Source organism: Psammomys obesus, unplaced genomic scaffold (assembly GCF_907164565.1).
Source record: "Psammomys obesus unplaced genomic scaffold, mPsaObe1.curated_primary_1811, whole genome shotgun sequence".
Lineage (NCBI taxonomy): Eukaryota > Metazoa > Chordata > Mammalia > Rodentia > Muridae > Psammomys > Psammomys obesus.
Window position 1 is genome coordinate 3,620,457 of NW_026585797.1, and position 10,488 is coordinate 3,630,944.

Below are 10,488 nucleotides of genomic sequence, written 5' to 3' on the forward strand. Positions count from 1 at the left end.
CGAATGCAGAGAAACACTTAAAGAAATGCTCAACCTCATTAGCCATTAGGGAAATGCAAATCAAAACAACCCTGAGATTTCACCTTACACCCATCAGAATGGCCAAGATGAAAAACTCAAGTGACAACACATGCTGGAGAGGTTGTGGTGAAAGGGGAACCCTCCTCCATTGCTGGTGTGAATGTAAACTGGTTCAACCACTTTGGAAGTCAATCTGGCGCTTTCTCAGACAATTAGGAGTAGTGCTACTTCAAGACCCAGCTATACCACTCTTAGGTATATACCCAAAATTTGCTCAAGTACACAACAAGGACATTTGTTCAACCATGTTTGTAGCAGCTTTATTTGTAATAGCCAGAACTTGGAAACAACCCAGATGTCCATCAACAGAGGAATGGATACAGAAAATGTGGTATTTTTACACAATGGAATACTACTCAGCAATCAAAAAGGAGGAAATCATGAACTTTGCAGGCAAATGGTGGGATCTAGAAAAGATCATTCTGAGTGAAGTATCCCAGAAGGAGAAAAACAAACTTGGTATATACTCACTTATATAGACCTACAAGATGTGATAAACATAATGAAATCTACACACCTAAAGAGGATAATCAAGAAAGTGGACATGGGTGAAGATGATCAATCCTCATTTAGAAAGACAAATGAGATGTGCATTAAATGTATGACAGGAGTCTACCGCAAAAGGCATCTGAAAGACTCTATCTAGCAGTGTTTCAAAGCAGACACTAAGACTCATAACCAAACCTTGGCAGAGTGCAGGGAATCATATGAAAGAAGGGGAGTTAGTATGATATGGAAAGGATAGAAGCTCTAAAGGACCAAATATATCCGGGCACAGGGTCTTTTCTGAGATTGACACTCAACCAAGGACCATCTATGGATATAACCTAGAACTTCTGCTCGGATGTGGCCCTTGGTAGCTCAGTAACCAAGTAGTTTTCCAAAGTAAGGGGAACAAGGACTATTTCTAACAGGATCTCAAGGGCAGGCTCTTTGACCTCCCCCCACCCCCCCAGGGGAGGAGCAGTCCTGTTAGGCCACAGAGGAGGACTTTGCAGCCAGCCTTGAAGATACCTGATAAAACAGGGTCAAATGAAAGGGGAGGAGGTCCTCCCCTATCAGTGGACTTGGAAAGGGGCAGGGAGGATACCAGGGAGGGAGTGTGGGGTTGGGGAGGGAATGAGGGAGCGGGATACAGCTGGGACACAGAGTTAACAGATTGTAACTAAAAATAAAAATTAAAATTAAAAAAAAAGAAAAACTCCACTGTTTCTTAAAACTCATCTGCATTAATAATGGAATATTTTCTTCCATAATATCCTACCTTTCTTTTCCTTACTATCCTTGTTATTTACTTTTCTTCTGTGTTTTCTTATGGTGTACAATAGTGCCACATGTGTTTGCTTGTTCTGGACTACTTACTTGATCAACAAAACAGACAATTTTAAGAAAGAAAAGTATTTGCAATAAAAGAAAATCCTGCCTCCTCCATTAATATCTGCTTTTGCATGAAATCCCAATGAATACAAAGTTCCTAATTTCTAGTCTAACCTTCATTGAACTAGTTCCATACTCCTCTAAATAGTACTCGTGTTTTTCTTATGAACTTGTTCTCTTATACAAGGTTTTACAGTCTTTGTAGCCTCATACTCCCAGTTTTGGTTTCCACGTGTAATTCTTGTTTTAATTATGTCCACCTTTGATACTAAAAGAAAGCATGTGACTCATAATCACTTCCTTAGTCAAGTCCTTAGTATTGTAGTTATGATAAATGTTTTTATTTTCTTCGAACTTTGTTAGGTCTGAATTCAGCTTTCTTTGAGTTGAATTCTTATAACAAGCATTGGAGATTAAAAACCACTGCACAATGAGTAGCATAGGGGACCAAATGTTTTTCCAGGTTTGCAATAGGCATCTGATAGTGTCTGTCAATAACTAAATTCTCAAGCAGTGATGCTATTGAGGGTTGGCCTAGAGACTAATACAGGTCTTCAAGGATTATGATTATTAGATTATATGATTATATGTTAGAAAGGTTCAATTTTTCATTAAATGTTCATAATATAGAATGCAAATATATTCAACTACTGGAATGATGAATTTGATAATCTTTATTACTTTTTGCCTTAGAAATTTTGTGAAGTTTGTGATTTATTGGACCAAATAAGATATTCTTTAGAATAACAACAGGAAATTTTTGTTTTAATTTAATTTACTAACTTATTTTATTTATTTACTTATTTACTTTCTCATTGATATTTATTTATTCATTTGAGACTCTGTCTCATGTAGCTCAGGTTGGCCTTGAACTCTCTAGACAGGAAAAAGAAAAAAAAAAAAAAAAGAATGGAACTCCTAGTCCTTCTATCTCTTCTTTCCAAGTTTTGGATTACAAGCACAGGCCACCACAACTGGCCATAGTTACATTTTATAGTGGGCAAGATATTTGAATATACAGCTAGTATTTTGTAACCATAAACATAAATCATAGATAAAATGCTCAGAACCAGATTAGAATTTAATATGTTTATATAGTACTTTATTTTATGATTTCTTTTTGAGACACTGTCTCTTGTAGCCCAGGCTGGCTTTAAACAAGCTTCATAGCAAACAATAACTGTAAATTTCTGATTCTTCAGCTCATACTCTCCCGAGTGCTGAGATTTCAGGGATATGCTATTATGCCTGGTTCCTGAGGTGCTGGTGATAAAACCAGGTACTTTCACAGGGCGAAAACTCCACTTAACTGAGCTACCTCCGCAGCTATCATATTTTTAATGTATGAGGTTCACAATTTTAAAGAGCAAATTCCCTTGTTGTACTTAATTTTAAAAAGCATTCATTAAACTCTGAATCCAGAAAAACTGTAAGAAGTTTCCTTGAGCTTTGTCCTGCTGCTCTTACATTAGTTCAGCATTATGGCTCTTGTGGTGTAATTACTTCCTTCAGTGAAAATAGAAGCAAAATCTAAAGAACGTACTTTCCTGAAAGACCTATATAGAAGCTCATTGCATATTAAAGGCAGTATTATTTGTGAATATTTTTGTCGTAGATTTCTTTTTTCACTGTCTTCATGGACCTAGTGTTATTGTAAATCTAATGGAAACTTAAAACCCAGTTTTAGGAAAATATTAACTTGGATCTGAAATTGTTTTGAAGTTTGCATTTATATTCACTAATTTTCCTCTAGATTTTTCAGCATTTCTATTAAAATGCAGCTTGTTTTATTTTGATATGTATTGTTATGATGATTTTGGTAAATGTTTTTAACCTGGATTATTCTGTGACATGTTTATCTTATTCAATTATCAGAAGCACAACCTCCAGGTCAGAGTGATTGCTGTGGTCTTTTCTTTTTATAGATATTATAAAGAATCTCAGAAGTCAGAGAGCAGTGTCTTTATACACTCTTCTTGTTTAGAGTACTAAGGCCCTTCTGACCACAGATCACCAAGGAAACCATGAATGTTAACGATGCATGATTGCCTTTTTGAAGGAAAGGACATATAACCCATATTTCTATCCAGAACCCTGGCAATGGGGTCCTGGTGATCTGTGATATCTGCTGGGTCAGACCATTATAACCTCCCACAACCACTACCAGAGGTGTCTGGTAGTTTAAGTGGCCCTTACATTATTTGTATAGCCAGGGGTCCTACCCAGCTATCACCAACCTGAACTGGAGAAGGCCAACAGCCAAAAATAGTCTCTAGACCATCTACATACTACACTCTGTCATACAGCACTAGTCTGACAGAGACTCTAGACCCTTAAACTAATACAGGTATCTCTATTTCTAGAATCCATTTTTTTTCTGGAAGAAGTGTACTTTGAGTTAATTTCCTATCCAATTTTCCTCCTTGTATACCTAGGATTGTAGTATACCAGGAAACTCCACGCCCACCTAAATTGTACTGTGTTTATTATTATGGCAATAATTTGCCTGGCATCAGACTACCAAAGATTGATTCAGCCCAACTAAATTGCTTATATAAGTTGCTTATAGAGACCCTACATCTTCCCATGTGGTAAGAAGGCAGCAAGATTCACATGAGTGACAATTCTTGGAGAAAGACAAGAGCAGCACATAAGAATTCTGAAGTGGTACCTTTCCTTCAGCTCTGTGCTGCCTTTGGAAACAGTTCCCTTATTACAGAAAATTTGGTTTCATTGACTTACATCAAAACCTTTTATATTGAAAACATGTTGCTCTTTCTGTCTACATAAGTGATCCCACACTTCCTGGGTATTTACTTATGCTGAGAATACACACCCAATTTTCTTTGTGTCTAAACCTGTTCTTTTTAAATTGGCTAAGAATACTGGTGTAGCTCATTTTACAATATCAAGTGATGAGTAAGAGTATATAGGACTGAATTAAAAAAAACAGCTCTGTAAATCTATACATGTATGAACTTGTATCTCTTCCCTTCTTTCTTTGCTATGAGACATTTCATCTATAACTTGAACTTATATGGAGAAGAAATGAGATCATCAGAGATGTCATTTGCCCTCAACATACAATACAGAAAATGTAAAATAAGTTATCTTTACAAAAGTCCTTTGCATTTTACAAAGACCATATAGAAACTAAGAAGTGTTTGGCATCTGGTATTAGTGTCTGTGAGAATGATGTCCATTTAGTACCACCTGAGATACTTTCTAAGTTATTGACAGCCTGAAGTAACCAGGAAAGAGGGAACAAACCCAGATGATCCGCGTTATATGATTAGGCTCCTCTGCCTGTTTTCTCCAAATCAGATATGTCTGCACAGAGTAATGTAAATTAAAGAAAAATTGAAGTACTAATTATGAGAAAAATCTAGAAGCATCTTATTGGATTATATTTTAGATATATATCAAGTTATTCTGTTATGAAGAAAATTTGAGCTTAGACACTTTGTATTGACATTATTTACTCATATTTTCCCAGAGACAAATCAATTAAAGAAAAGTGAATTAAGTAACTAATATTTTTTATGAGTTTAATATTGGAACTGTACTTCAGTTTTTTTAATTGCATGCAATTCCATTATTTATTATTTATAGGCTTTTTATATCTTATAACAATGTTTAGAATTGATGTAAAGGTAATATTTTTACATAATTTTTCCCATCCTTCCAACCCAGCATAACCTTCCCAACATATCAAATTAGTGGGTTATTATTATTACATATATATGTGTGAATATATTCACATATTTATATATGAACAAATATAAAACTACAGCTTGTGGTTATTCAATGTTTCTCTTTCCTATGTTTTTAGTGATGACTGTTTGATATTGGAAAAATCATTAGGAGCTCAACCCTGGAGAAGATTGATTACTCTTTCTAGGCATTGCTTAATTGTCTGTATCACTTAACCTCGGGATAGGGCCTGGTGAGATTTTCTTCACCCCTTTTGGTACATATCAATTTATGGTGTCATCGTACAGGTCCTATTTAGGCAATCAGTGTTTACTGTTTATGAGTGTTATAGCCTGTTACGTATAAAAGATACAGTTTTGAAAAAGAATTCCTAATCCTCTGGCCCTTATATTTTTTCTATCCCTGTTCCTTTGTGTTCCCTGGGCCTTAGGTGTAATGGTTATATTGTAAAAATATCACTTGGGGGCTGCACACTCCAAGTCAGTGGTTCTCTACATTTTGGTAAGCTGTGATTCTCTAGAATGCTGAAAAGAGAAGCTTCTGAATGAGGGGTGAGAGCACCGCTTACCTGGGGATGTGAAGATAAGAATTTAAAATGGAGGTAGATAGTATATTGGCTTAGGAAATTAACAGGAGCAGGTGCTTCTCAGATTCTGTGGGCTAACCATCCACAAGCACCTGGGCAGGTTTATAGTGCCAGGAAGGAACTCCCTCCTATTGTGTCCCTCCTTTTGTGTTCCCTCTCTTTACACAGTTGTTAGTTGTTGCCAAGACAGAAGTGCCACTTTTGCATCAGTGAGGATATCCTGTCATTTTGGCCATTATTGTCCTTTTTAGACATAATGGCTTATGATAATTTTTCCCTTGGTAGTTTGCATGGCAATTTCCTATTTTATGAGAGGTAATCCTCTGGAGGAGGCTTCTGGGTCATATCCAGTTGAATTTCTTTAAGTTCATAGTCTGAAGTACATGGTATCTTCAGCAATAGAATGTTACCTTCAAGTTCTGAGAGTCAATCAAGGGCAACAGCAATAGACTCTATTGATTTGGAGTTCTCTTGGACTCCTCTAACCAACAAGTCAAAGAAAAACTTATAATTTATGGTACTGAGACTTTTTAATAATATATTTTTATTTTTCATATTAATTACAGTTTATTCACTTTGTATCCCAGCTGTTGCCCCCTCTTGTCATCCCTCTAATTCCACCCTCCCTCCCCCTTTGCCTCCTATGCCCCTCCCTAGATCCAATGATAGGGGAAGTCTTCTTCTTCCATCTAACCTTAGCCTATCAGGTCTCACCAGGACTGGCTGAAATGTCCTCCTCTGTGGCCTGGCAAGGCTGCTACCCCTTCATGGGAAAGTGGTCAAAGAGTGAGCCACTGAGTTCATGTTAAAGACAGTCCCTGTTCCCATTATTAGAGAACCCACTTGGAGACTGAGCTGCCATGGGCTACATCTGAGCAGGGGTTCTCAGTTATAGCCATGAGTTGTCCTTGGTTAGACTCTACCCAGCAGTGTATCAAAGCAGATGCTGAAACTCGTAACCAAACTTTCGGCAGAGGGTAAGTAATCTTATGAAAGAAGGGGGAGATAGTAAGACCTGGAGGGGACAGCAGCTCCACAAGGAGAAGAACAGAACCAAAATATCTCGGCACAGGGGTCTTTTCTGAGACTCCAACCAAGGACCATTCATGGATATTGAGATTTTTGTTAGACAGAATTATGGCTTTTGGAAACATTACTCTTAGTGGCATAACTTTACATATATATGTATATATATTTTAAGATATGTAATATATTATATATAATAATTTAAAATATTAAAATGTATTATAATATAAAATACATATCCTCTAAAATTATATATCCAATAAAAATTGTAAAAATATATTTATATAAGTATAAAACATAATATCCATATTTACAAATACATATGATTACTAAAATATTATGATTCCACATGCTTTCATCAAACCTTCTTAATGTCATTTATGCCTCCAACTCTCTCTCCCTGTGTATCCCTCCATATTTCACTTTATTCCAAGGTCCCTGTTACATCACTCCTGTTTTCTCACTTTTCCATTCATAATGCCTGTATCCCGCCATTACTTTCTCTAGAACTCCCTCTTCCGTGGTCATTTTTTAATCTTTTTTTATTTTCCATGTTTCTGCAGTTAATCCAGGTTATATATTCACACATGAAGTTACCCATAAATTAGACAGAACATGTCGTGTTTCTCTTTCTAGGTCTAGAATACCATACGTAGTCTAAACTGAGTATGGTATTCATTTCTCATTCTCTCCATTGACTTGAACAGTTTATGATTTCTGTGTTCTTTATAGCTGATTAATATTCCATTGCCTCGGTGTCCCATCTTTTCCATATATATTCATCAGCTGAAGCACATTCGGCCTGTTTACATTTCCTTGCTATTGTAAGCAGAAGAGCAATGAACCACAGGTATCCATGGGGCAGAGTGTGAAATGCTTTTTCATATACCAGGGGGTTGTGTAGCTGAGTCATATAGGAATTTAATTTTAGCTCTTCGGGCATTCTTTATATTAATTTCTAGAGTCATGGTGAAATCTCACAAACTGCAAATAAGAGTTCCCCCCACACATAACTTTAAATTTGTTTGGAAGTTTTTGCTCAGTCATCATCATTCTGAATGGGGTAAGATAAAATATCAGAGTTATATAATTTGGAATTTACCTAATTGCTAAGAATGTTGAATACCTTTTTAGATATTCCTTAGTATTTTTATTTCTCTTTTTGAGAATTTTTTATATTTATTAATTTATATGTTTATGTGATATGTATGTATGTATTTTTGGCTTCTAGAGAGAGGGTTTCTTTGGGTAGCCTTGGCTGCCCTGTACTGACTTTGTAATCCAGGATAGCCTGAAACTCACGGTGCTCCAAATACCTCTGCTCTTTGAGTGCTGAGTTTACAGGTGTGTACCACTGTTCCTGGTTCCATAGTCCATATTCAAATTGGATTATTTTCTTCACTTTTTGTTTTTAGTTATCTATATGTTTTGGATATTTTTAATATACCAAATCTATAGCTGGTAAAGACTATCTACCACTCTTTGGCCTTCTTTACTCAAATTACCATGTCCTTTGTCATATAGAAAGTTGTCTCATGATGTGCCAATGAGGTCAAGGTTCTTCTCCACTTTATTCTAACAGGTTTAGTGTGTCTGGTTTTATTTTGAGGTCTTTGATCAACTTGGACTTTACTTTTGTGTGGAGTGATAAATATGGATCTATTTTCATTTTTCTACATGTAGACATCCAGTTAGACCAGCACCATTTGTTGAAGATGCTATCTTTTGTCCATTGTATGGTTTTGGGCTGCTTTGTCAGAAATCAAATTTCAGTAGGTGTGTGGTTTATTTCTGGGTCTTCAGTTAGATTCCATTGATCCTCCAGTCTGTTTCCTGCCAGAACCATGCTGTTTTTATTATTGTTACTCTGTAGTACAGCCTGAGATTAGGGATGGAGATAGTGCCAGAAGATCTTTTATTGTACATGTTTATTTTGAGATATTCTAGTTTTTTTGTTTTGTTTTGTTTTGTTGTTCCATATGAAATTGAGAATTGTTCTTTCAATGTCTGCAAATAAATGTGTTGGTATTTGGATGGGAATTGTTTTTAATCTGTATATTGTTTTCGGTAGAATGGCGATTTTCACTATGTTAATCCTACCGATCCATGAACAATGGGAGGTCTTTCCATCTTCTGATATCTTCTTCAATTTCTTTCTTCAGAGACTTAAAGTTTTTTTTTTTCCAATTGATTTTTTACTTGCTTGGTTAAAGTCATAACAAGGTACTTTGTGCTCTTTGTGGCTATGTGAAGGGTGTAGTTTCCCTAATTTCTTCAACAGCTCGTTTGTTTTTTGTATACAGGAGGAATTCTGTTTTATTTTTGGTGTTGTTGTTGTTGTTGTTTTTGTTTTGTTTTGTTTTTTGAGTTAATTTTGTATCCAGTCACTTTGCTGAAGGTGTTCATCAGTCGAAGGAGTTCCCTGGTAGAATTTTGTGAGTCACTCATGTATACTATAATATCATCTGCAAATCGTGATACATTGAATTCTTCATTTCTGATTTGTATCTTGATTTCCTTTAGGTATCTTATTGCTCTAGCTATACTTCAAGTACTATGTTCAAGAGATAAGGAGACAGTGGCCAGCTTTGTCTTGTCCCTGATTTCAGTAGGATTGATTTAAGTTTCTCTCCCTTTAGTTTCATTTTGACTGTTGGCTTGCTCTATATTACTTTTATTATGTTTAGGTACATGCCTTGTATCCCTGATTTCTCTAAATCTTTAAACATGAATGGGGTTTGGATTTTTTTTTTCAAATGCTTTTTTAACATCTGAGGAGATGATCATATGTTTTGTTTTCTTCTTTAGTTTGTTTATATGGATTACACCTATGGATTTAAGTACATTGAACTACTCCTTCATGCCTGTGATGAAGCCTAGTTGGTCATGGTGGATGAGATCTTTTATGTGTTCTTGGATTCGGTTTGCAAGGATTTCATTGAGTATTTTTGCATCAATGTTCATAAGAGAGATAGTTATGAAGTTCTTTTTTTTGTTGGGTCGTTGTGTGGTTTGGGTATCAACGTGACTGTGACCATATAGAATGAGGGTGGTAATGTTCCTTCCATTTCTGTTTTGTGGAATAGTTTGAAAAGAATCAGAGTTAGCTCTTTGAAGAACTGGTAGAATTCTCTGAAACCATCAGGCTCTGGGTTTTTTTTTTTCTTTTTTAGTTATTGTTTTGGATGAGGGATTTTAATGACTGATTCTATTTCCTTAGGGGATATAAAACTATTTAATTTATTTATCTGATTTTGATTCAACTTTGGTAAATATAATCTATCAAGAAAATTGTCCATTTCTTTTAGATTTTCATATTGTGGCATATAGGCTTTTGAAAGTAAAACGTAATGATTCTTTGGATTTCTTCAATGTCTGTTGTTATGTCCCCTTTTTCATTTCTGATTTTGCTGATATGGATAGTGTCCCTCTGCTTTTAGTTAGTTTGGCTAAGGATTTGTCTATTTTATTGATTTTCTCAAAGAACCAGCTCTTGGTTTCATTGATTTTTTGAATTGTTTTATTTTTTTTCTAATTTATTGATTTCAGCCCTGAGTTTAGTTATTTACAGTCCACCTACACCTCTTGGTATGTGTCTTCTCCTCCTCCTCCTCCTCCTCCTCCTCCTCCTTCTTCTTTCTTCTTCTTCTTCTTCTTCTTCTTCTTCTTCTTCTTCTTCTTCTTCTTCTTCTTCTTCTTCTTCT